The 24343-nt window shown below is 37.8% G+C and overlaps 1 pseudogene; it reads right to left on the minus strand.

Moving 5' to 3' along the window:
- Positions 1–22988, minus strand: LOC110206719 (dCTP pyrophosphatase 1-like; annotated as a pseudogene).
- Positions 22989–24343: the final 1355 nt, after the last annotated feature.

Genomic DNA, 24343 nt, shown 5'->3' on the forward strand with positions numbered 1-24343 from the left:
TTAGTTAGTTCCCTCCACTCCCCTAGACACAGGGGCACATTCTGTGCCTCCTGGGGCAGGGCTAAGGCACTCAGCCTTCAGTATATTTTCATGGGGCAACTCTGTGTACTTGCGGAAAGAGTCATGGACAAGGTGGACTGGATAGTAGAGCTGGTTGGTCTCTATCTTGGCCAGCACAGTTTGTAGCAGGTCAATATGGCATTGTGATTCCAGAGCTACCAGATAGATAAGGACATCACTGAGTGTCTCCTCTAACAACCATTATTCTTCCTCTGACGAGGACAGGGGTTCAGGCCCACCATCAAGCATCCACTGAAAGAGCCTTGTCAGCTTTCCCCTTTCCTATGCAAGGGCCAGGAGGAGGTTCTGTGGTTTATGGAACTGGTCCCAGTCTCGTTCTGCTGCAAACTCTATCTGGAGGCAATGGATGTCCTCCAGCATGCACTCTGGGCTGAAGCTAAATGGGGCATTTTGCCCCATTGCTGCTGCTTCCACAACACTTCACCCTCTGGGTACTGCCCCCTGGAATGGTGCTGCATAAAGAAGAGTCAAAGGGAGTGACTTCTTTCAATGACTATTTTACCATCTCATTCTAGGAGATCAGGGCAGTTTCCCTTGATAATTTCTTGAAAGATGCCACCCAGGCTCTTTTTAAAATTATGGCTTTTGGGTAATTCAATAATTATTAAATTATCTCTCCTAGTCCTATTTTCTAGATCAGTTGCTTTTCCAATGAGGTATTTTACATTCTTCTCTTTTTTTTTATTCTTTTCATTTTGTTTGACTTATTCTTGGTGTCTCATAGAGTTATTAGCTTCCATTTGCCCAATTCTAATTTTTAAGGAATTATCTTTTTCAGTTAGCTTTTGTATCACCTTTCCCATTTGGCCAATTCTACTTTTTTTAAGGAATTGTTTCCATCAGTGATTTTTTTTTTCCATTTGGCCAATTGCATTTTTTAAGGAATTATTTTCTTCAGTCAATTTTTATCTTTCCTTTTCCAGGCTGTTGACTCTCTTTTGTATATCTGTAATTTCTTTTCTCAATTTGTCTCTACCTCTCTTATTTGACTTTTAAAATCCCTTTTGAGCTCTTCTAAGAAGACTTTTTTGACTTGAGAGCAATTTGTATTCCCTTTTGAGGTAGGGATTATAACATCATTGTCCTCTTCTGAGTTTGTGTTTTGGTCTTCCCTCTCACCATAGTAGCTCTCTATTGTCAAGGTTCTCTTTTGCTTCTTGCTTTTTTTTTTTTTTTTTTGCTATTTCATGGCTTTTCAAATTGAGCTGCTTCCTGGGGCACAGGGGTCACTGTCACAAACTTCTTGTGCTGGGGGCTAGGGGCCTGGTCACTGGCTATGTGCACTGGAACAACAGGTGCTGAGAAGCTTGCTCACTGCACTGGGATGACCTAGCTTACTCATACCTGTTGTTGCCTGATTTTCAGGGCTGGCAATTTGCCTTCTGTGATGGGGCCAGAGGCCTCGCAGCTGGCCTGCTGTGCCACCAGACTGCTGAACCAGGACTGAGGGGCCTCAGTTGCTGATCTGTTATGCTGCTAAGATCCTTCTCCTGGCTTGCCCAGACACCATCTGCCCTGGGCTGCGCCCTCCTTCTACCCAAGTGAGACGGACTTTTCCTGAAGTCCTTTAAAGTTATCTTAAGCTGTAAAATTGTTTCACTCCTTTTTGTAGGTTCTATCACTGCCGAACCTGTTTAGAGGTTTGATTTAACATTGTTTCTGAGGGAAACTGGGAGAGCTCAGGCAACTTCCTGGCTTCTCTACACTATCTTGGCTCTCCTCCCATTGTACCATCTCCTAGGAATAAAAAGGTGACAGTCCCACAATACACTGACCTGGTCAGACCACACCTGGAGCATTCTATTCTGTTCTATGTACAACCTTTTAAGGAGGATTCCATAAGCTGACAAGTATTCAGAGAAAGGACAGCAACTGAGATAGTGAGGAGATAGTTGTAGGGATAGGCTGAAAGAACTAGAGATGTTTAGTCTAAAAAGAGAAGACAGCAGGGAAGTGATAATCTGTCTTCAAATATTTGAAGGGCATTGAAGTCATTTGGAAGAGAGATTAGACTTATCTGCTTCATTCTAGCCAATAGAACTAGGAATCATTACTAGAAATTTAGGCTTGTGGTAAATCCAAATTCTCTAATGGTTAGAACTATACTAATGGAATGGGCTGCCTCAGGATGTAGAGTTTCCTCCTCACTAGATACCTTCCAATTTTGATATTCACGTAGGGAAGACACTATTTGGTCTCTGAGGGACTTTCCAAGTCCAGCATTGTGTAATTCACCTTGGTGAATCACCTGTCAGAGCTTGTGTTTACAACAACAAGGATTTATTAAGCTCCTACTAGGTGCTGAGAGTACAAAGATAAAAATAGTGTCTGCCCTTAAGGACCTTACATTCTACCAGCAGAACAAAGTGTGCACACAGACAGACAGACACACACACACACACACACACACACACATACACACACATGATAAATAATGATAAATAGGGGAAGGCATTAAACTTGAGTGTCAAGAATAATGTCATGTAGACCAAGGTGGTATTTCTGAGCTTTGAAGGAAACCAGAGATTTGAAGAAGCACAGGTGAGGAGAGAGTGCATTCTAGGAAAAAAGAGTAAGAAGGGCAGTCTGTTTAAACTACAGAATGTGAGGAGAGTATTATGTAACAAAGCTAGAAAGGTAAGTTGGGGCCAGTTTAAGAACTTAAAAAGCCAAATACAGCTTACATTTTATTTTAAAGGCAATAGTGACCCATTGACATTAATAGAATAACATGGTTTTGGGGAAGTCATTTCAGCAACTATGGGAGGATGAACTGGAGTGAAGAGAGATTTGAGTTAGAAAGACCAACTAAGAGACTACTGCAATAGGGTACTTTTGTAATAGACTTTGAAAAGCCAAGCATTAGTAAGGAACCTCAGTGAAACCATTCAATCAAATATTAATTATATAGAACAGGAGACTAACATGGGGCAAGTTAATTCCCTCTCTGGGACCCATTGCGGTCAGTTGAGTCAGGACTCAAACCCAGATTTGTTCATTCCTAGTTGAGTGATCTTTCTAATATGTTGTGCTGGTTCTATGAAGAGCACAGGATGCTAAAGGACACTGATTAAGGAAAAAAATCTGTATGCTGGTGCTACAGCACCTGGTTTACAGAATAGAAAAGAGTGTTAAAAAGAAAAGGAGGAGATATCTATTTTTGTCTATCTCATATTTTTATGTTGATTCTGCCTGTATTTGTAGAACTGATTCATTTACTACTATATTATGACCAAGGGTAAGTCATTTTACTTCTCTGACCCTTGGTTTACTCTACTATAAAATGGATATGATACTATAATATTTTTTTCTCACAAAGTTGTTAGAAGGATTAAATGAAATGATGTGTGCAAAGTGATATGTAACTGAGAAAAAACATATAAATTTACCAGTACATGTAATAAAAATAGTAATGATAACAACAAGAACAATGATTTTTTTAATACTTCCAAAGTCCATGGGACTACTCCTCCCATGTCAAAGATCATATCTTTTGTATGTTAAGCAGCCTCAATGGGGCCCTCACTGCAGCAAGACAATTTTTGCATATCACTCATATTAATTTACTATTCCTCTCACCACAACAGCTTCGAATCCTTTCTCAAACTTTCCATGACTCCACCTTCCCACACTCTCTCCACTGAGAACTTTGGCTCATATTTCTTGAGGCCATTTTACAAGAGCTCCCTCTTATCCCCTCTTCCTCATGTCACATCCCTGGGATGCCTTCTGCCAGCATTCCCTTCTTTGTTGTTGTCTTATATGAAGAGATAACCCTACTTCCTACCAAGGCAAACTTCTTACATGCACAGGTGATCCCATTCTATTCTATTGTTTTCTAGATGATTTATCCATACATCATTCACACTCTCTTACTTATCTTTCATCTTTTCTTATCTGTTGGCTTCTTCTCAACTGCCTGCAAACATGGTTATGCTCCCCCTATATTCAAAAACAACAACAACAACAACAGCAACAACAACAATAACAACCCTTCACTTAATTCATTCATCCCCATTAGCTATTGTCCTACATCTCCTTTCTCTTTTGTGGTTAAATTCTTTTAGAAGGTGATCTATAATCAGTCCCTCCCCTTCCTTTCCTCTCACTTCCTTCTTAACTCTTTATAGTCTGGCTTCTGACCCAGCCATTCACTTGAAACTACTCTTTTGACTATCAGCTCTTCTCCCAAGCTCAGTGGCAGGATTTGCTGCTGTAGCCACATCCGTGAGACAAAATGGTGAAGGTTGGAGTCAACAAATTTGGCTGTATTGGGTATGTAGGTATGTATATATTGGTATTGTAATGACCAGTGCTACATTCAACTCAGGTGCAATAGAGATTGTGGCCATTAATGACCCCTTTATTGACCTCAACTACATGGTTTGTATGTTCCAATATGATTCCAACCATGGCAGGTTCAAGGGCACTGTCTAGGATGAAACTGGAAAGTGGTCAATGGAAAAGCCATTAGCAACTTTCAGGAGTGCGATCCTACCAACACTAAATGGGGAGATGCTGAAGCTGAGTATATTGTAGAATCCACCAGCATCTTTAGTTCTATGAAAAATGCTAGGGCTCACTTGAAGGGTAGAGCCAAATGGGTCATTATCTCTGCCCTTTTTGCTGATATCCCTATGTTAGTGATGAGAGTGAACAACAAAAAAAACTTTAATTTCCTTAAGATTGTCAGTATTGCCGCCTGAAGTACCAACTACTTGCCCCTCCTTGGCCAAGGTCATTTGTGACAACTTTGTCATTCTGGAAGGACTCATGACCCCAGTCCATGCCATTACTGTTACCCAGAAGACAGTGGATGACCCCTCTGGCAAGCTGTGGCATGATGGGCATAGTGCTGCCTGCTTCCACTGACTCTGCTAAGGCAAGGTCATACCTGAGTGGAATGGGAAACTCACAGGAATGGCTTTCCATGTTCCTACTCCCAATGTACCTGTTGTGGATCTGACCTGCCCCCTACAGAAACCTGCCAAATGTGATGCTATCAAATGTGATGATGATGCAAGCACCAAAAGGACCCTTGAAGGGCATCTTGGGATATATAGAGGACCAGGTTGTACTTATGACTTTAACAACTGCATCCACTCTTCTACCTTTGATGCAGTGCTAGTAATAACCTCAACAATCATTTTGTCAAGCTCATTTCCTGATATGACAATGATTATGGTTATAGTAACCTTGTAGTAGATCTCATGGTCTACATGGCTTCCATGGAGTAAAGTGGAAAGCCACAGCTCTTCATCCCTAGCCTAAAAAGGGATCCCACCACTGGGGAGCCCACATCCTTAAAACATGTACCCATACTGGGGGTCTCATGCCCCATTCACATCTTTGCCCCAATATACCCCAGTAGTGGGGGGGGGAGGTGAGAAGCATAGAGTCCTATGCTGTGTCATCAATAAAGTCATCATATTCAGTGCAAAAAAACAAACAAAACTGTTCTTTCCAAAGTTACCAATGACATTTTAGTTGACAAATCTAATAGCCTTTTATCAATAAGCATCCTTTTTGATCACTCTGAAGGTTTTCACACTGATAACCTCCCTCTTCTCTCTAGATTTCTGTGATACTACTCTATTCTGACTCTCCTCCTACCTGATTGACAACTCCTCTTCAGTTTCCTTTGCTAGATCTTCATCAAGGTTATACCTGTTAAAATATAGTGTTTCCAAATCTTCTCACACTTTATACCTCCCCTATCATGTACTTTGTGATCCAGTGCCACAGGCCTCCTTGATGTCCATTGCACAAAACACTCCATCTTCTGGCACCAGGCATTTTCATTGTCTGGCTCCTATGGCTGGAATTATCTCCTTCCCCACCTCTGGGCTTCCCTTATTTCCAAGTCTTATTTAAAACCCCACCTTCTATAAGAAGCTTTTCCTGTTTCATCTTAATGCTAGTGGCTTCCTTCTATTGCTTATTTTAAATTTATTCTGTATGTATGCTCTTTGTACATCATGGTTTTGCGTATTGCTTCCCCCACTGGACTGTGAGCTCTGTATTCAGCCTTTCTCTGTATCCACAGTGCTTAGCATACTGCAAAGCACCTAGTAGTAACTTAATAAATACGTATTGACTGACTTCACGAATTGCTGAGCCCCAAAAAAATATCAACTTGTAGTCGAATTCCTGGTGATAGGCTTCTCTAAACTTGTCAAGGCAGTCTTTTTGATGACAGACATATAGCTCGTCCCTGGGCCTATATGTGAAATTTTTCCAGCTTGTCAAGGTCAACTAGAGTTTGGGCTACATGGGAATGGCCTTAGAAAATCTCCACATATGACAAAGCAAATAAGAAATTTAGTGGACGATTACTCTTCATCTGTAAAACATGGATGGATAATGATAGCAATTACTACTATTTGTAAAAATAATGGTAACAATGACAATGACGATATGATAATAAGCATTATTATTACTAATACAGTTTGTTGGTGTGTGACAGAGCTAAGCATCTTAGGGAGGCTTAAACAATAATTTCTAAAGTCAAAACAGGAATATGTTTTACAGCTCAATTTTTACAGTGCAAATGCAGCCACAGAAAGGAGTCTAGACACAAACAGCCAAACAGACAGCCTAGTGCTGTTTATTGAGAGAAGAAAAGAATGTGTTGGTAATTACTGTATTCTTTTCTTGTCAGTACAGTTTGCTTTAGCAGGAGCATGAAATAGGGTCCAAAATTTAACTGGATAGTTCACTAATGAAATGACAAAGGAGAATCCCATGTGTGCCTGGCCTTCCATGACTTTCCATGCGCTTAACATTTGTTGTGAATGAGCTTCTAAAATTTTACCACTTTCCGTAAGTACCAATCATTTTTCTGGGATACCCAGCTATGAGTAGAAAGTGCTGAGTCTTTCTCATACCCCATGTGAAACAGGTAAGGTTTTAAGGCACCAAGCATACACTAGCACACAGGATATAGGCTTCTGTTCCTAAGAGTCAGAGGATAGTTTGAGAAGAAAATGAAATGAAGTAATGATGCCTATAAATCCATTTTTTCTCCCTGTATTTTGCAATGCAAAGGCTGCCTAACACACTTGCCGTGCTCAGGCTCATCCTGGCTTTGTACATCACATGGTTTAATTTTAATTCCTGCAACACACTTTACTCCCCCTTTTTATTACACAATTCAAAACTTATTACCAGGTCATTGTACTGCAGTTGAGACTTAGATTTTTTATGATCATTTTCTAAAATCCTTGGCAGTGATAAATTTATGATTTTTATGGCCAATCAATAAATTTTATCTACCTATTACTAAGCCAGAGGCACATCACACTGAATAAACTATACTGTTACCTGTGATTTCTCATTTCAGAAGAAAATTTAAATTTAAGAAGGTCCTTGGAAAGAGTAACCCTCTATCTAGAAATTTAGATATTTATATCACAGAAGTAGCAACAGCTATACATGCAGACAAGACTGCTTAACAGTTTTGATTTCTTCTAGTAATTCATTCAATTAGGTGCCTTGGCTGATAAATGGGTCTTGAGTCCTGCATTAGTCATCTGGGGGAACACATTTAAAAGTTTGTAAATTCTTTTTTTTTTTAGGCAATTGTGGTTAAGTGACTTGCCCAGGGTCACACAGCTAGTAAGTGTCAAGTGTTTGGTCTGAGGCCGGATTTGAACTCAGGTCCTCCTGACTTCAGGGCCAGTGCTCTATCCACCACACCACCCAGCTGCCCCAAAAGTTTGTGAATTGTTGCCACTGCTGACAAGGTGGCATTTATGTTTCCTTATGTAGCTATAGGCTTCACCCATTGTTTCAACCTTCTTGGTTTAGGTTATGAGGATTTCTAGTGGTAATTTATTTACTTTGGCTGATTTGTTTCCAATGAGTTTGACAAATAAAAGTGGAAATATTAAAAGTTAATTCATGCCTAAGTGTTGAATAGCTCAGTGGGCCAACAGGCCCTGTACGGAAGCAGCACTGAAACAGTAAAATATTTAATCAGTTCAATTAAATAGTAAAGCAGTAAGAGTAATGTTAAGACATATTTTCAAATGTGTTGTTTTATTCCATTTTATCCCAGAGTAGTTTTGGAAATGGGATCTTCCAACCCACTGATATTCCAATGCAAAGACATGGGTTCAGTCTCTCTCTAAAACTGAATCATACCGTCAGACCATCATCATGGTTTTCCTAGACTGAAGACTTCAAAAAACAAGGGCAAGTTTTTGTCTGGCATAGCCTGCTTCTTCTCTTGTATAACTTGTTTCTCTCCTTGTCTCAGTTGTAGCTAGCTTACTCTTTATCCAAGTCAGGGTGTCTTATTTTATTGCTCCATGTACTCACAATGCCAGCAAGGCTGTCCAGTATTCTAACTCCTTTGGTCAAGGACAAAAACAAAAGAATAAGAGTAACCATCTTCAGGTACTAGAAGTGTGTGTATGTGGGATGGGGCTAATCTTCCTTAAGATGTTTCATGGAGGAGGCTCAGAGTCAGAGTGACCCTCCTCAGCAGTAATTGTAAAAATAAACTGTTTCTCACATACCACTGTCTGCCATGGTCTCCCAGAGCCCAGCCCCTTATCCTAAGGAGATGCTAGCTATAAACTTACTTATTTCTAAATAAATATCTTCTATCAAGTTGCAAAATGTATAAATGTATATTAACATCCTCTTCCTATTTTTGGATATAGCTGATTAGTCAAACTATTTGAAGATCTAGTTTGTATCAAACTGTCATCTTCTGAAGGTACACATGTTCTCACTTAGGTGAAGTTGTAGGTCCATAATTTGTTAGATGTTTTGTACCTTCTATGTATAGGTAACCTGAAAACTTCCATTAAACTCTTCCCCTGGAGCTTTCTCAGGGAGTAAAGAGATCCAAGGTTCATGACAGCTTTGAGAGCAGATCACAAGCTCTGGTGGATTTTACCCCTTTGGAAAGAGCCCAAACCATGCTGCATTCATTCTAGCTTTTATCCACATCTCCTTCCCACTCCCTAGAAACTTGCACTCCTTCTGGGGAAGGAGTTTTGGCTTTGATAGATGAGCTTTGAACTTATCATGCCCTAAACCAATTCTCGACTTCACTTCCTGGCCACCAACTCCAAACTACCCTCCCTACCCTCTACATTTTTCAGCTTCTTTTTATATATTGTATCCCCCCAATGGAATGTAAGCTTCTTGAGTGCAAAGCCTATCTTCTTTGCTTATATTTATTTTCCTAGCACTTAGCTCATAACATGGTGGACTTGACACACAGTAAGTGCTTACTAAATACTTAATTTTCCTCCTACCTTGATGATCTGTGATTCAATTTGTGTAAATAATGCCTCCACTATAACATATTTCATGGCCCCCCCACCACACACACACACATACACACACACACACACACACACACACACACACACACACATATACACATTCCATATATTCTTGAACGGTATTTGAGAGATTTTATGGCCAAAATATATACTATTCTGTAGTCAAACTGACAGCCTCCTCAAACTCAGTGGGGTTCTTCAGTTCCCAAATGACAAACTTGAAGCCATTTCACCTGGGTAGAAATTCCTGGAACTTATACTTTGTTGGGCATGTCATTAGAGTACAAAAGGTCAGGCCATAATATAGTGAAATATAGTACTAGCAGGACCAGACCTCATGCTTCAATCTTTGTGATTCTGGGCTCTAATTGGTGAGCATGCACCTTACCTTGCCTGATCTTAGCCCACCAGGCCATTTCCCAGACTATTATATGCCATTATGCCAGCTCTCTAGGCTCCATCTTTGACCTCTAAGCCCATGCTCGTGTCCCTGGAATCTGAATAATGAGAATAAATCTCAGCTTGTCCTGTTTCAAGGCTACGTTCTACTTCAAAGCCATGTCCCCTATAAGCCTATGCTTTTTCCTCACATTTCCCCTTTCCACTTCCAACTCTAGCTCCAAGAACAACAATCTCATCAACACTGTTATTATTGACAAAGGTATGACTCACCCTATGGCTCCAATTATGATTTCCTCTGCTAGATCTCTCTAAAACTCCCCTTTCTAGCCACCACTACCCTATATGTGTTGTTTCTCCTATTAGAAAGTAAATTTGCTGAGGCAGGGACTCTCTTGCTTGCTTGAATTTGAATCTCCAGTGCTTAGCACAGTGCTTGGTACAGAACCCACACTTAATACATGTTCGTTAAAGGTTGTGGGTTGGTGGAGTTAATGAAGCATTAAACACTTGGAGAATCTTGAAAGACTATACAGAAGTTGACCCCTGAACTTTGTCTTAAAGGAAACTAGAGATTTCAAGAGGTAGGCATTATGAAAGAGAGACAGTATTCCTAAGATGGGGGACAAAGGCATTGTGCAAATATATGGAACTGGGAGGTAGAATGCTAAGTATGAAAAATGTCTAGGATATCAATTTTGATGGAATATTGTTGAATAATGTGAAAACAGAAAAAAAAGATAGACAATACAGATTGATAAAGTTGAATATTTGAATATTTTGACTAATTTCATTGCTGTAAATTTCTTGGTAGCAGGAGCTTTGTGTTATTTATCCTTGTATCACCCTTGTATCACCCCCAACACAGTACAGTGTTCTCTCTGTTCATACTTGCATACTTTCAATGATCTATGGTTAACTAAATATGCATCTGTCTACCAGTGTAGTTCTCATCTCTTCCACATCTTAGTAGATAATCTCCATGAGTTATTATGCATGAATATTTTAATTTCTCATCCAGTGGCCATCAATGTACTGATGTTCAACCTCTCTAAAATGAATTAGGCTGGTTAACAGGCAATAGTCACACACGATATATGGCAGAGATTTTTAATCTTTTTTTTTTTTGTGCTATGGACTCCTTAATAGTCTGATGAAGCATATAGATTCCTTCTCAGAATATTTTTAGTTGCATGAAAAAGTTCTTAGGATTACAAGGGAAACCAAAGGCTAATGAAGGTAAAGGTATAATTTGAATTGAGTTCACAGGCTCCTTGAAGTCTCTTCACAGATTTCTTGGGGGTTAAGAACCAACCTGAGACATAAAACTTTCTAGCATTTCTCAGAACTTGTGTTCCGCTGGCAAAGCTTTCAAGAATCAAAGTTCAGTTCAATGTTATGATAAGGCATCAGAGTGAGACTTTCATGCAGGTCTTGGCACACAGTAGGTATTTAATACCCCAATGCTTCAGCTGCCTTCTCCTTCTGCCAGGGACTGCCTTTCTTTATGCTTTTATTTGTACATCTAGGACATTGCCTGGCAAATAGTAAGCATTTAATAAATGCTTATTGATTTGATGTAATGAATATTTATTTTTAATTGAATTGAAATATGTTTTAGAATAACTCTATTTTGAGACAATTGATGGGATTAATTGGATAGAAATAATATATAAAATGATCATTTGTACTCCTGTGCTTATTATAATCAATATGAACAAGTATGGTTTGAGGCAGCTCATGATATTCCAAATCTACATTAGCATATTCAATCACTCAGCCATTGATCCTGATAAAAGCATGTGACACAGTCTTGTTTGGCCTCTATTGTTTTTTTTTTAACTTTTAACCTCAATTAATATCATTTCCACATGCATCACTGTGCCTATTAAAACAAAATGTGTAATTGTTTCTGCCGATGCTGTGTAATTGAATTGGATGAGGATATGTGTCTGCTACACAGAATAATTAGGTCCTCAACTACCCATCTGTGGGATGAGAGTATTAGGATTCCAAATGGCAGAGATTTATCAATGCCATTAGCTGTCAATTGCTGGAAAGCTGCTGTAAGCCAGGGAGTAATACTGGCTTGTAGCCGTCAGAGTTGACTTGGTACAGCTTGCATGGAATAGGTTGGCCTTTGGCTAGGAGATGATATGATCAGCCCCCATTCAGTAGAGCATGTCTGATGGATTGTGTTTTGTTTGCTTTTTTTTTCCAGTGGTGGGGATGGTTTGGGCTGAGCCATCCAAGGCCTCTTGTCCTTAAGATGCATATCAGTCAGACTTGGGTAGAATAGCTTCTGGCCATGGAACAGAGCCATACTAATTGATCTATCTGAGGAAGCCACAACCCAGAGCTCATTAGTACGTAACTAGTAGTCTTCCAACCAAAGAGCTTATATATGTGGAGGAGAGAAAGAGAGAGGAGAGAGAGGAGAGAGAGAGAGAGAGAGAGAGAGAGAGAGAGAGAGAGAGAGAGAGAGAAGTTATAAAATACAAAATAAGACCAACAGCCACGATTCACAAGATTGTCGCTTTCCTTCTAATTTCTAACTCTTGGGAAATAAAATATTAAATATAACATGAATTCCTTATATAAGATAAAAACTTATTATACCTATGTATATCTTGTAGTATAATATATAGTATATACTATACATATGATATAACTGTTATATGAAAACAGTTAAATTATAGTAGCAGAGCCAAGACTAGGACCTGAGCCTCCTGACTCTCCATTCCATGACTCTTTCCACTACAAGACAATGCCTTTGCATCACAAAAGAAAAAAGCATTCCAAACTATTTGTATCAGCTAGAGATGCATTTTCCCCTAATGAAGGACACATATTTCTTCTGCCACAAACATAATTCTTACTAATTCAGTGAAACCTGACTCATCCCCTATTTTAAAGGATTATTACAGTGTAACTTTGCTTAATTACTTTATAATCTTATCTTTAATTCCCTTGCTAAATTATTGGATCTAGAATCTTATAAAACAAACTCTTCTTTCTCTGTTAGAAAATCAGAAAGGCTCTCCTCATCAGCTTTGAACTTGTCAGTGAAAACAAGAGGACAGAGTCTCAGACTTTGCTCTATACAGTAAAAGTCAAACAGCTATTGAAGGAGCAAAGCTGCCATGTCTCCTTAATAAAATATTCATTCACATCATTTCATTCTTTATTCAGCTGCCAAAAATGAAACAGTTGAGGAACCTTCTACTCATCAGAATGCAAAAGCTGCCCATACAGGCATATGTCAAGGCATTTACAATTAATCTAGGGCATGTTCTATGAGAAGGGCCTTTGAACTTCTGTCAATATTTTTAAAAAATTATTATGGAAAAGGCACATGACAATAACCTTCAAACTATTTCTACTTACACTCAGTCACAGGAGTGACCAGGAAGCAACTTTTATTTAAAGAAACTTTTTTAAGGAGAAAATTCAAATGTGAAGGAACTATAGTAATAAGAATATTTATTTTATTTTCCTAGCTACTTTTGCTCTAATCCATGGTCACACACAACCAGTGCTCTTACTGATGTATACTACCAGTGGTATTCAGGGGGATTGGGTCAGAGAATGGGAATATCAAAGAAATCAAAGAAAGGAGAAAAGGACCCATATAGGCAAAAATATTTTTAGCAGAAATTTTTGTGGTGACAAAGAACAAGAATTGAGTGGATATCTATTAGTTTGGAAATGGTTGAAAAAGTCACACCATACGTCTGTGATAGAATAATATTTTGCTGAGAAGGGAATAAACATTTATTAAGTGCCTACTATGTGCCAGGTATTGTGCAAAGCACTTTACAAACACATAATTTGATACTTAACACAGCCCTGTGAGGTAGATGCTTTCATTTTCCTTGTTTTACAATTAAAGAAAATGAGACAAATAGAGGTTGTGTGATTTGCTAGTAAGTGTCTGAAACTGGATTGCGACCTTCAGTTTTCCTGATTACAAGTTCAGTGCTCTGTGAATGCTCTATTCACTGTACTACCAAATGCTGTAAGAAATTATGAAAGGGGTTGTTTCAGAGAAACCCAAGAAGACTTCAATGAATTGAGGCAACATGAAGTCAACAGAAACAAGAGAACAAAGTATACAATAAGAACAATATTGTAAAGACAAAATACTCTGAAAGGGCTTAGGTTAGGAACTTTGATTAACACAATAACTAGCAATTCTAGAAGACTCATAATGAAATATATTATCAATGTCCTGGTAAGAGAGGTGATAGACTCAGAAAGTAAATTGAGATTTTTTTTTTACATATTCATTCATTCATTCAATAAACATTTGTCAGACACTTGCTATGTACCAGGCACTGTGGTTAAGTACTGAACAAGATAGTCCTTGCCTTCAATCTAATGTGGAAGACAACATTCAAGCAAATGTATACATAGCAACCTATATATAGGGTAAGTAGGAGATAATTAGAAGAAGGAAATCACTGGAATTAAGAGGGATTAAGGAAGGCTTCTTCTAGAAGGTGGGATTTTGTTTGAGACATAAAGGAAGCCATGAAGTTCATTAATCAGGGAAGATGGGAGAAAGCATTCTAGACATGGAGGACAGACAGAGAGAATGCTAGGAACCAGGAGATGGAATGTGTTGTTCATGAAATAGCCAGGAGTGAAGTAGTATAGAGGGAGAAGATGAAAGAGTACAGGACAGAACCCTGGGAGACACCTACATTAAAGGGCATGAGCTAGAGCATGACCCAGCAAAGGAAACATGAAAAAAGAGTGGTCAGAAGGGTAGGAGGAAAACTAAGACATAGAAAACCTAAGGAGAAGAGAATTCAAGGAAGAGAGGCTAGGGACAGCTAAGTGGCACAGGGGGTAGAGCTCCAGCCTTGGGGTCAGGAGGACCTGAGTTCAAATCCGACTTCAGACACTTGACACTTACTAGCTGTGTGACCCTGGACAAGTCACTTAACCCCAATTGCCTCATCAAAAAAAAAATCAGAGGCTGTACAGAGGTCAAGAAGAATGAGAATTGAGAAAAGACAATTGGATTTGTCAATGAGGAGATATTTAGTAACTTTGGAGAGAACAGTTTTGGTAGAATGGTAAGGTCAGAACCTAGATTTTAAAGGGTTAAGAAGAGAATGAGAGGAAAGAAAGTGGAGGCCCCTACTGAAGATGAATTTTTCAAGTTTAGCTACAAAGGGCAGAAGGGAAATAGGATGATAATAATGATAGAAAGATAAGTGAGGTTTTATTTTTTGAGGTGGACAAAAGAAACATATGTATGTATATAGGCATTAGAAAATGAGCTAGTAGAGGGGAGAGATTGAAAATAAGTGAAAGACTTGTGATGACAAAGGCATCAATCTGTTTGAGGAGATGGGATGGAATGGGATAAGTTGAACAGATAGAGGGGTTAGCTTTGGTAAAGAGTAAAGCCACTTCATCATGTGAAAGAGTGGTAAAGGAGAATAAAGTGGCAAAAGACACAGGAGTGGCAGGAGATGATGATGAGGAAATAGGAGATATCATGACAAATGATCTCAATTTTTCATGAGGCAAGGTTCTCAGTTGAGAGACTTGGCCAAGGGGGAACTATGGGAGGCTTGAGGATAGATGAAAAGGTTTGGAAGAGTTGCTGTAGAGAAATAGTGAGTTGATTAGAATGGCATAGTAAAATTTCCTAGCAATAGTGAGGGCCCAGTTAAATGTATGTGACATAAATTTATAGTAGAATTAGAACAGTTGCATTATTTTCTCCACTTTCATTCACCATCATATGTGTAGAAAGAAAGTGATGAATGGTGGGAGTGATTCAAGGCTGAGGCTTGGCAGGTCATAATTGATGATATGGAAAAGGGACTAGAGATTCAAGAGAGGAAGATAGTGTAGACTTGAAATTGCTTTATCATGGGGAAAAAAGTGAAAACAGTTACTACAGAGGAAGTAGCCTGGGAGAGAATCAAGTGGTCAAATCATGAGGAGGAAGAGTAGGGTTATGTCAGAGAAGGTAGAGGGAGAGGTGAAAAGCCAACAGCTTATAATCAGGGGGATTTCAGATTTCTTGGACTTGGAGGTGGTACATTTGTGGGTGATGGCAAGATTGAGGATATGACTTTTTTAATGTGGCTGAGGTTAGATAGAAGGATAGCTCATGGGAAGTAACTCAGTTGATGAACTGAGTGGATAGGGTATTTGAGGAAGAATCAATATGTATATTGAACTCTTGTAATACGAAGGCAGGAGTTGGGGAGGAGAGAAAAATTATAAGCCAGATATCAAGCTTATTTAGGAAGAAAGGGAAGTGATTTGGAGGTCTGAAGACAACACCTACTAAGATTTAGATTGAGTGGAAGATGTAAATAGTAAGTACCTCAAAGGAAGAGAAGTTACTGAGTGATGAAAAAATAGGAAGAACCTGGAAGTGGGAATGGGGTATGAGGAGTATTCCAACTGTCCCATTTTGATTAGTGAGCTGATGAGAGTTAGTAAAGATTCAACAAGTACTAGAAAGGGTGGACAGGGAGGCTGTATCATCAGGGGAAAGCCAGTTTTCAGTAAGATCTGGTAGAAGGAGTGGGAGACAGATAGATTTAAAATAAAGGTAAGCTTGTGGTCTATTGAACAAGCATTCAAGAGGGCGTAGTGGAATGGTTGGGTGGAATTAGGATGAAACTTTGGTCTGGGAAGGTTGAGAGCGGTGGGAATGATGAATCAAGTGGTTCCTGATGAATCAAGGTGGTGTTAAGTTGGGTTTGATGATAATCTACAGAAATTCAGAGTCATTGGGATATAAAGGGTTAGACCAGGTATAAGTCATCATTAAGTGGAGATTGCTTCTCCTCTTTCCTCAAAGAATAGGTACAGCAGGAGATGGGAGGCCTGAAGTCAAAGGGGAGCTTGTTCTTCTTTGCATAGAGGCTCTCCACATACCATTCAGGAGATTGGGCTTGAAGCATGAGGTGAAGGTGTCTTGTGCTGATACAGATAATGTGAGAATTTGTTTTGCTTCACCATAAGTATTTGTAACAGAAATTTTATTTATTTATTTGCTTTTTCAATGGTAGGAGGAGATTGGAGAAAGAAAATAAAACTAAGGATGGTTCTATGAAAACACAGAACTGTTATTAGAAAACACCAAAGCACATATTCTTTTTTTAAATTTAAATTTCATTTATTTTATTTTTTATTTATGAAATAAAACAAGCATTTCCACAATATAGTAGAATAAAAAAAGATGATTGCACATGAAACTGCACATCTATTATGTACAACTTGCTATTCCTTTTAAATATATAATAAAATTATCGTGCAACTTACTTTTTCCCTTTTTTTCTTCCCTCCACTAGAGATGGTTATTATTAGATACAAATGTGTATGTGCATATGTATGTGTGTGTGTGTGTGTGTATGTGTGTGTGTGTGTGTGTGTGTGTGTAAAATCATTCTTTACATACTTCTATTTATCAGTTCTTTCTTCCCTGGTAAGTCCTTTGTAGTAAATGTAAATACTTATAGTAGTCAAAATTACTTTGTTGCTCAAAATTGTTCTTAAAACAATATTGCTGTTGCTATATTCACATTTTCTTGCTTCTGCTTATTTTGCAAAGTGCATATTCTATTGACTGTTTAACATCTTCACATGAAGACAATGGTAATATTGTGAAAGTTGTAAGAACTACGATGAATACAATGATCATTCATTATTTCGGAGGAATGGTGATGAGAAATTATCCATTACAGAGAGATGATGAATGTGTGTGTGTGTGTATGTGTGTGTGTGTGTACACACATATATATGTATTTGTATATAGGCTTCATAATGATATATAATTCTTCACCATTTCTATGATGTATGTGTTATAGATAAAGAGATAGACAGATTATTCTCCCCTCATTCCTCCCATATCTGCACCCTCAGCTCATGGGGAGAAGGGAAGAAAATTAATTTATTATAATAAGGATTCATACTTAAACAAAATAAATTCTGTCATTAACTGTATAAATATATGTATATATAATGCATATATGTATATTTACATATATGAAATATAAATGTACAGCTCTTACCTATGCATATTTGTTAGAAGTTAATTTTCTTGTCTTGTCTTGTGTTTTTAAACACAACTAATTCTTCAACAGCTGTGTGTATGTGTATGTGTGTTTACATACATAAAAACACAAACACAAACATATATATGTATATACAAATATGCACACACAAGCACATATGCATATGTGTGTATATATACTATGCTATATATATGTGTGTGTGTGTGTATATATATATATATATGTGTGTGTGTGTGTATATATATATATATATATATATACACACACAAATATATGTCTGTATGTGTTGGGGGGGTGTGTGCTTTGTTTAACTATGCATATTTGTTATCAGAAATTAATTTTCTCCACAAACATACAATGGGATGGAAGGGGTTATGACTGAGAGAAAATAGATTTCTGGTAAATTGGGAAAAATAGAGAAGTGGGGAGAGTTCTATAGATGTGAAATCCTGCATGAACTTTAAGATAAGGTCACTGTTATTAGTTTTGTTTAACTATTTTATTTTGTTACAAAAGACTTTTCATGAGGTAGTAGTAATATACAAAGAAAAAACAAAACATATTAATAGAACTTAAAAGTGACCACAAAGGAATTGTTAAAGAAACATTCTCTTCCTTCAGATTTTTGGATTATATATTTGCAAACAGAGTTGGTGACAATACATACAGTGAATTTCCACACAGTGAAGTCTTGAGATTTTCTAGTAGGGTATGATTAGCCAGACATGTGTGAAATGCCTCAGAGCATACTAAAACTCCTAGATGCACTATAATATATGAAAGGCTCTGAAACAAGAGTTACAATGAAAGGAATCAAAGAGTCAAAGGATATGTAACTAAATGACTTACTGACTGACTGAATAAATAAATGATGAATTCAACTCATATCCCACTCCAAATGCAGCCCATTCAATATGTGGCTTAAATCGTTTTATATGTTCTTTTTTTCTTACATTGAACCAAATTCTGTCAAACATCCAGATGTGTTCCCTACCTTCTTCAAGTCACTCCCCTTACATGTCATCACAATTCTTCTGGAAACAACTCTCTAGCATCTTCATGTTGATGTTCTGTCAGCCAAACTGGTTGATAGTGTGCACATGTGCCTGAACCCTATTACAACTTGTATTCTCAATGTTTGTTTGTTGGTTTTTGGGTCAGTTGTTCAATAGTAAAAATAGATGCTACTGTAGAATATCATTTCATGAAACCCATTCATTTCTCTTTCTTTTAATGTCTTTGATGTATGGATAGTGTATTCTCATGATTTTTTTCATAAGGTAATTTCTGTAAATGATAAAATGTACATGCCATTTTGTTGTTATTAATGCTTTCTGGGTCATCTTTTTAATGGTAATCAATCTTTTTTCATTTAAGACAGCAAGGATAATGGATAGAGAGCAGTCCAAAAAAGACTTGGGTTCAACCCTTGCCCTTGACTTCAATTGATTCTGTGACCCTAAGCAATTCATTTTCCCTCTTGGCATACCAAGCAACTCTCTAAGACTATAAACATCAGAACATATAACCATCTGCATTAGATATTAGAAAGAGTTGGTTAGAAAGTTAGATTCTCAGAAACAGATTTCTCACTAGGAGTTCCCTATGACAATGAAATCACAATTTGGAAAAAAGAAAAAACCTTTTTAAAAAAAATATGAACCAATTTTTAGTGCTATCTCCCCCCACTCCAAATTGCATGTTTGTGTAGTTGATTGCTTCAACTGAGCTGCAGGATCACTTCTTGGCCTTTTATAGAGAAGATCAAGGGAAACACAAGTATGGGGCTTTATATTCATAATGATTTAAATCATTCTACATATTTATTAGGCAGCTAATTGGCACAGTGGATAGAGTGCCAGGCCTAGAGTCAGGAAAGCTCATCTTCCTGAGTTCAAATCTGGCCTCAGATACTTACTAGCTCTGTGACCCTGGGCAAATCACTTAACCCTGTTTGCCTCCATTTCTTCATCTGTGAAATGAGCTGGAGAAAGAATGACCAAAAAATGGGGTTACAAACAGTTAGACACAACTGAACAACAACAAGCCCTTTTATCATTCCAGATCATTGTGGATCTGATCTTTCTCATCCAGCACATTGGCTATGATTCTCAGTTTTCTTGTTGCCTGCGAACTTGATAAACATGTCACCTATGCATTAACTGAAGTCACTGACAGTAGAGGCTTTTATCCTGGGGGTTTATGAAATTATGCATGTATTTGATTGTTTTTTAATATTGATGGCAATGTCAATGTAATTGACTTTCCCTATAATCCTATATATTTTATCATATACATTAAAACACATTGTTCTTAGATTGAATCTATAAGCATTATCAGACTGGCAAGGAGGTCCCTGACACATACAAAAAAAGGTTAAGTACTACTGCTCAAAGCTCACATCAATTCATTAATTAGCATTTCTTGAGTCTGAATAATCAGTTCAGAATTCACACGGCATCTAGCCCACATTTCTCTGTCTTAAAATATAGTGAGAGATTTTGTTGTATCCCTTTCTGAAATCTAGTTACATTAAACTAGAAGCATTGTCAAAATAAAAAATAAAATAAAATGAGGTTGGTTTGACATGACTTGTTCTAATAAAAACATGCTGGTTCATAGTAGTCACCTCTTCCTTTTCTAAGTGCTCACAAACTATCTCTTTAATAAATCATTCAAAAAGTGTGCTAGGAATGAAGGTTAAGCTCACCAACCTACAGTTTAAAATAGCCCCCTCTTCTCCCCTTTAGAAAGTCGTGACAACATTTCCCCATCATCAGTCCCATGGTAACTTTCCTACTTGCTGAAATTCCTCAATGATCACCTACTGAAGTACAACAATCTCATCCTCACATTCTTTTAGTGCCTTTTGTTATTATTTCTCCAGGACCAGCAATTTGAACTAAATGAGGGCAGTTGCTTAATTTGATCCAAGCAGTTAAGTACCCACTATATACTAGGTACAATGCTAAGTCTAAGAGGACACAAAGACAAAACAAAATAGTCCCTGCCCTTAACAAGCTTAAATTTTTTTAAGGGAAGCAGTACTTCACACAGATAAGAAGATCCAAAGTACAGGGTTTTCATAAAAGATGAGAAAATACTAATAAATGAAAGAATCAAGAAAAGCGTCTTATAGGTTGACAACTGAATTGAATCATGAAATAGAGTTTCCAAGAAGCAGGGATGATGACAAAAAGCACTACAGAAATAAGGGGTGGGGTAGAGGTGAAGGGATGATGACCAGAGATAAGCTGAAGCTAGGGGCACTCTTACCTATTCCTCTGTTGTTATTCAGTCATTTACTCATGCCCAACTCTTCATGACCCAGTGGGTCATAGCATGCCAATTCTATCCATGGGGTTTCCTTTGCAAAGATACTGGAGTGGTTTGCCATTTCCTTCTTCAGTGGATTAAAGTAAAGAGAGATAAATCATCTTTCCCTGGGTCACACAGCTAGTAAAAGTCTGAGATCAGACTTGAACTCCTCTTCCTGTTTCCAGGCCCAGGTCTCTATCCACTGAACCACCTAGCTGCTCCCTACCTATTACTTACTAAGATTAATACTAACACCTGTACCTTTGTTGCTATATCTTCATAATTTCTGTAGGGCCTTGCTCATCCTTGCTGTCATCTCCTCTCTCATAATTCTCCAAACTCTTCCTCGGCCTTGGCTCTTTTTTCTCTACCTACAAACATGATTAGTTTTTCCTCAATCCTTAAAGGTCTTTCCTTCACCTTTATACTTCAATTTTTTTCTATTCCTCTTCATTGCTAAGCTTCTGCAAAGAAAGATGTCTACACCAAATGCCTCTACTTCTTCATCACCAGCTATTTCATCGACCCTTTGCAATCTGATTTTTATCCGAACCATAGTACTTAGCTACTCTTTCAAAAGTTATTAATTTTATTATAATCTCCAAATCTAATTTCCTTTTTTTTTGGTTCTCATTCCACTTGACAACTCCATCAAATTTGACAATGGTGACCATCCCCTTCATCTGAATACTCTTCTATTTAAAAATGGCATTTTCTTCTTCTCTTTCTCTAAGCTCTCCTTTGTGCTTTTTTCCCCCCTGGATCCTTATTCTCTTAATGGTACCCTCAGGTGGTTATTACCTAAGCTTTATCCGTTGAAAACATAGATGCCATAGAGCCCATCCTCCTCATTTTATAGAAGAAGAAACTGAGACTCAGAGAAATTGTAACTTTTCTAGGGTCATAGAGGTAAGTACATTTCTGAGATAGGGGCTTTCATTTACGTCTTCCTGACTTGAAGTCTAGTGCTCCATCCACTATATCATGTTCATTCCTCATCAGAAATCAACAAGTTCCAAATCTATATCTCTACCCCGATCTCATATTTCCAGCTTTCTACGGGACATTTCTATCTGGCTATCTATTTCACTGGTATCTCAGACAATCTGTGCATTATTTTTCCCTGCCTATCTCCTCCTTTTGACTTGACAATTTCTGCTTGTTTAAGCACCTTTTGTCTTATCTTTCATGTTTGAAGACATGTTATCTGGACATATGAGAGGTAAAAAAGAAGAAAAAGTCAATCAGTTACTGAGACCTGGTATTTGGAAGCAAGTTATATCTTTTACATCTGTAGTCTCCTTCTATTCTCACTGCCAGAATCTTGCCACATGGACTTTACCAGACTCCTAATGTCATTTTCTGATTCTATGCTCTTCCTTTCTCCAATCCATCCTTCTTTCCACTGTCAAACTAATTTTTCTTATACTTAGATATGATCATGTCACTCTACTCAAACCATTCCATGGCCACCTCTTTATCATTGACTAAAATTCCAGCTCAGAATACCACCCAAGACCCACCAAAATCTGAGGCCACCTTATTTTGTAAAATTTCCCTCTACATGCTCTATACACCCAAGCTTCTTGACAATGAGGAGAAAGGCATGACTGCTTCATGATCTATCGTATGCCTAGAAAAACATATGAACTAGTCCATTTTATTTTGGTTTCTGTTTTTACCAAGTAGAATTAATTTAATTCTGAGACCTATATAACAAAAAGAAGTAATAGAAACTCCAGAAAGTCTCTTCCTTGTTGCAGCTTAGCTATTCACTACTGACTTACAGCCTTAGAGAACTGTACAAGGCAGGAGGCTTTACTGATTTGCCCATGGTTGCATCTGGTATGTTTCAGAGGCAGGGCTAGACCCAGGTCCTAAAGGATAATCAAAAGTGCATAATAAATGTTTGATAACTGTGAGGAATGGTGTTTTGTTTTGTTTTTTGTTTTGTTTTTGTTTGTATTTGATGTCACCAGTGCTTGTCACAGTTCTTGGCACACAGGAAATTGCATTATAAATGCTTGTTGGTTGATTAATAATCTTAGGATTTATTCCCCATTAGACTTTTTTTGTTATATCCTTTCCAGTTTAAAGTTAGTTCCCTTTGGTTGATAACTGAAGCAAAACTGGAATCCAGTAGTTCTGCCTTCTCCTATGCATACCACAGCATGAGAAGGAGGCATGTAAGGGAAACAAGGGATGGGATGAAAATGGGGAGGGGGGAGCAGAGTGATTTACTCTTTGCTCCTTTCTTTCAACAAAGCCTGCTGCTCCTTTTTGTACTGTCTTCTCCTTAGTTCCAAATTGACTTCCCAAGCTTTAGACTAATGTTCTAAATCATTTCCTCACTTCCTGCCAAGCCCTAGGAATGTTGCTTAACTTGGTGAAACTTTACTTTATATCCTTTGATGAGAAATTGGATCATATTCTCTATTTCATCAGTTTTCAGAAGGCTCCCTCACGTACTGATAACTGACGTAGGTCAGTGATTCTTAACTCGGAGTTTGTGAACTCATTTTCATTTTTATTATTTTGATAACTTTATTTTGATATAATTGTCTTTCTTTGCAACTCTGTGTGTTTTATATTTTAATCAAAAAAATGTTCTGAGAAAAGATCCACTGGCTTCAGCCAACTGCCAAAACGATACATGACAAAGAAACAAAAAATCGGTAACAACTCCTGACGAGAAGTTGTGATTTAATGTAAAGGAGGAGAGCAAATTTCTTTCTTTGACCTTGTTTTGCCCCAGAGCACCATATAAAGAGTTCTGTAAGTTTTCTTCAGTGAAAAAAATATAGGATCTGAAGATACAATATGTTTCAGTTAAGATCTGAACCATCAGAGGAAATATACCTGACCATGAAATCATAGATACATTGAAAGTATATAGTATGTGAAGTTTTTATAAACTTCAAATTCCCCTGGGCTTTAGCCTTCTAGATACTTATTATACAGAAATTTGACAGTCTTGAATTTGTTTCCTATTACTTGCCTTACTTCCTGCTCTTGTACATATGAATGATATAACATTTATTAAATGCTTGCCATTTTCCAGATATTGTGCTGTGCTAATCACTGGAAATATAAACATGAGCAAAGTTAATCTTGGCCCTTAAGAAGCTTGGGGGAAGAAGACAATTCATAGATCTAAATTAGAAAGAAAGGGGAGGGGAGAACATAGTT

This window comes from Phascolarctos cinereus, unplaced genomic scaffold (assembly GCF_003287225.1).
Source record: "Phascolarctos cinereus isolate Bilbo 61053 unplaced genomic scaffold, phaCin_HiC Scaffold_2;HRSCAF=192, whole genome shotgun sequence".
Classification (NCBI taxonomy): Eukaryota; Metazoa; Chordata; class Mammalia; order Diprotodontia; family Phascolarctidae; genus Phascolarctos; species Phascolarctos cinereus.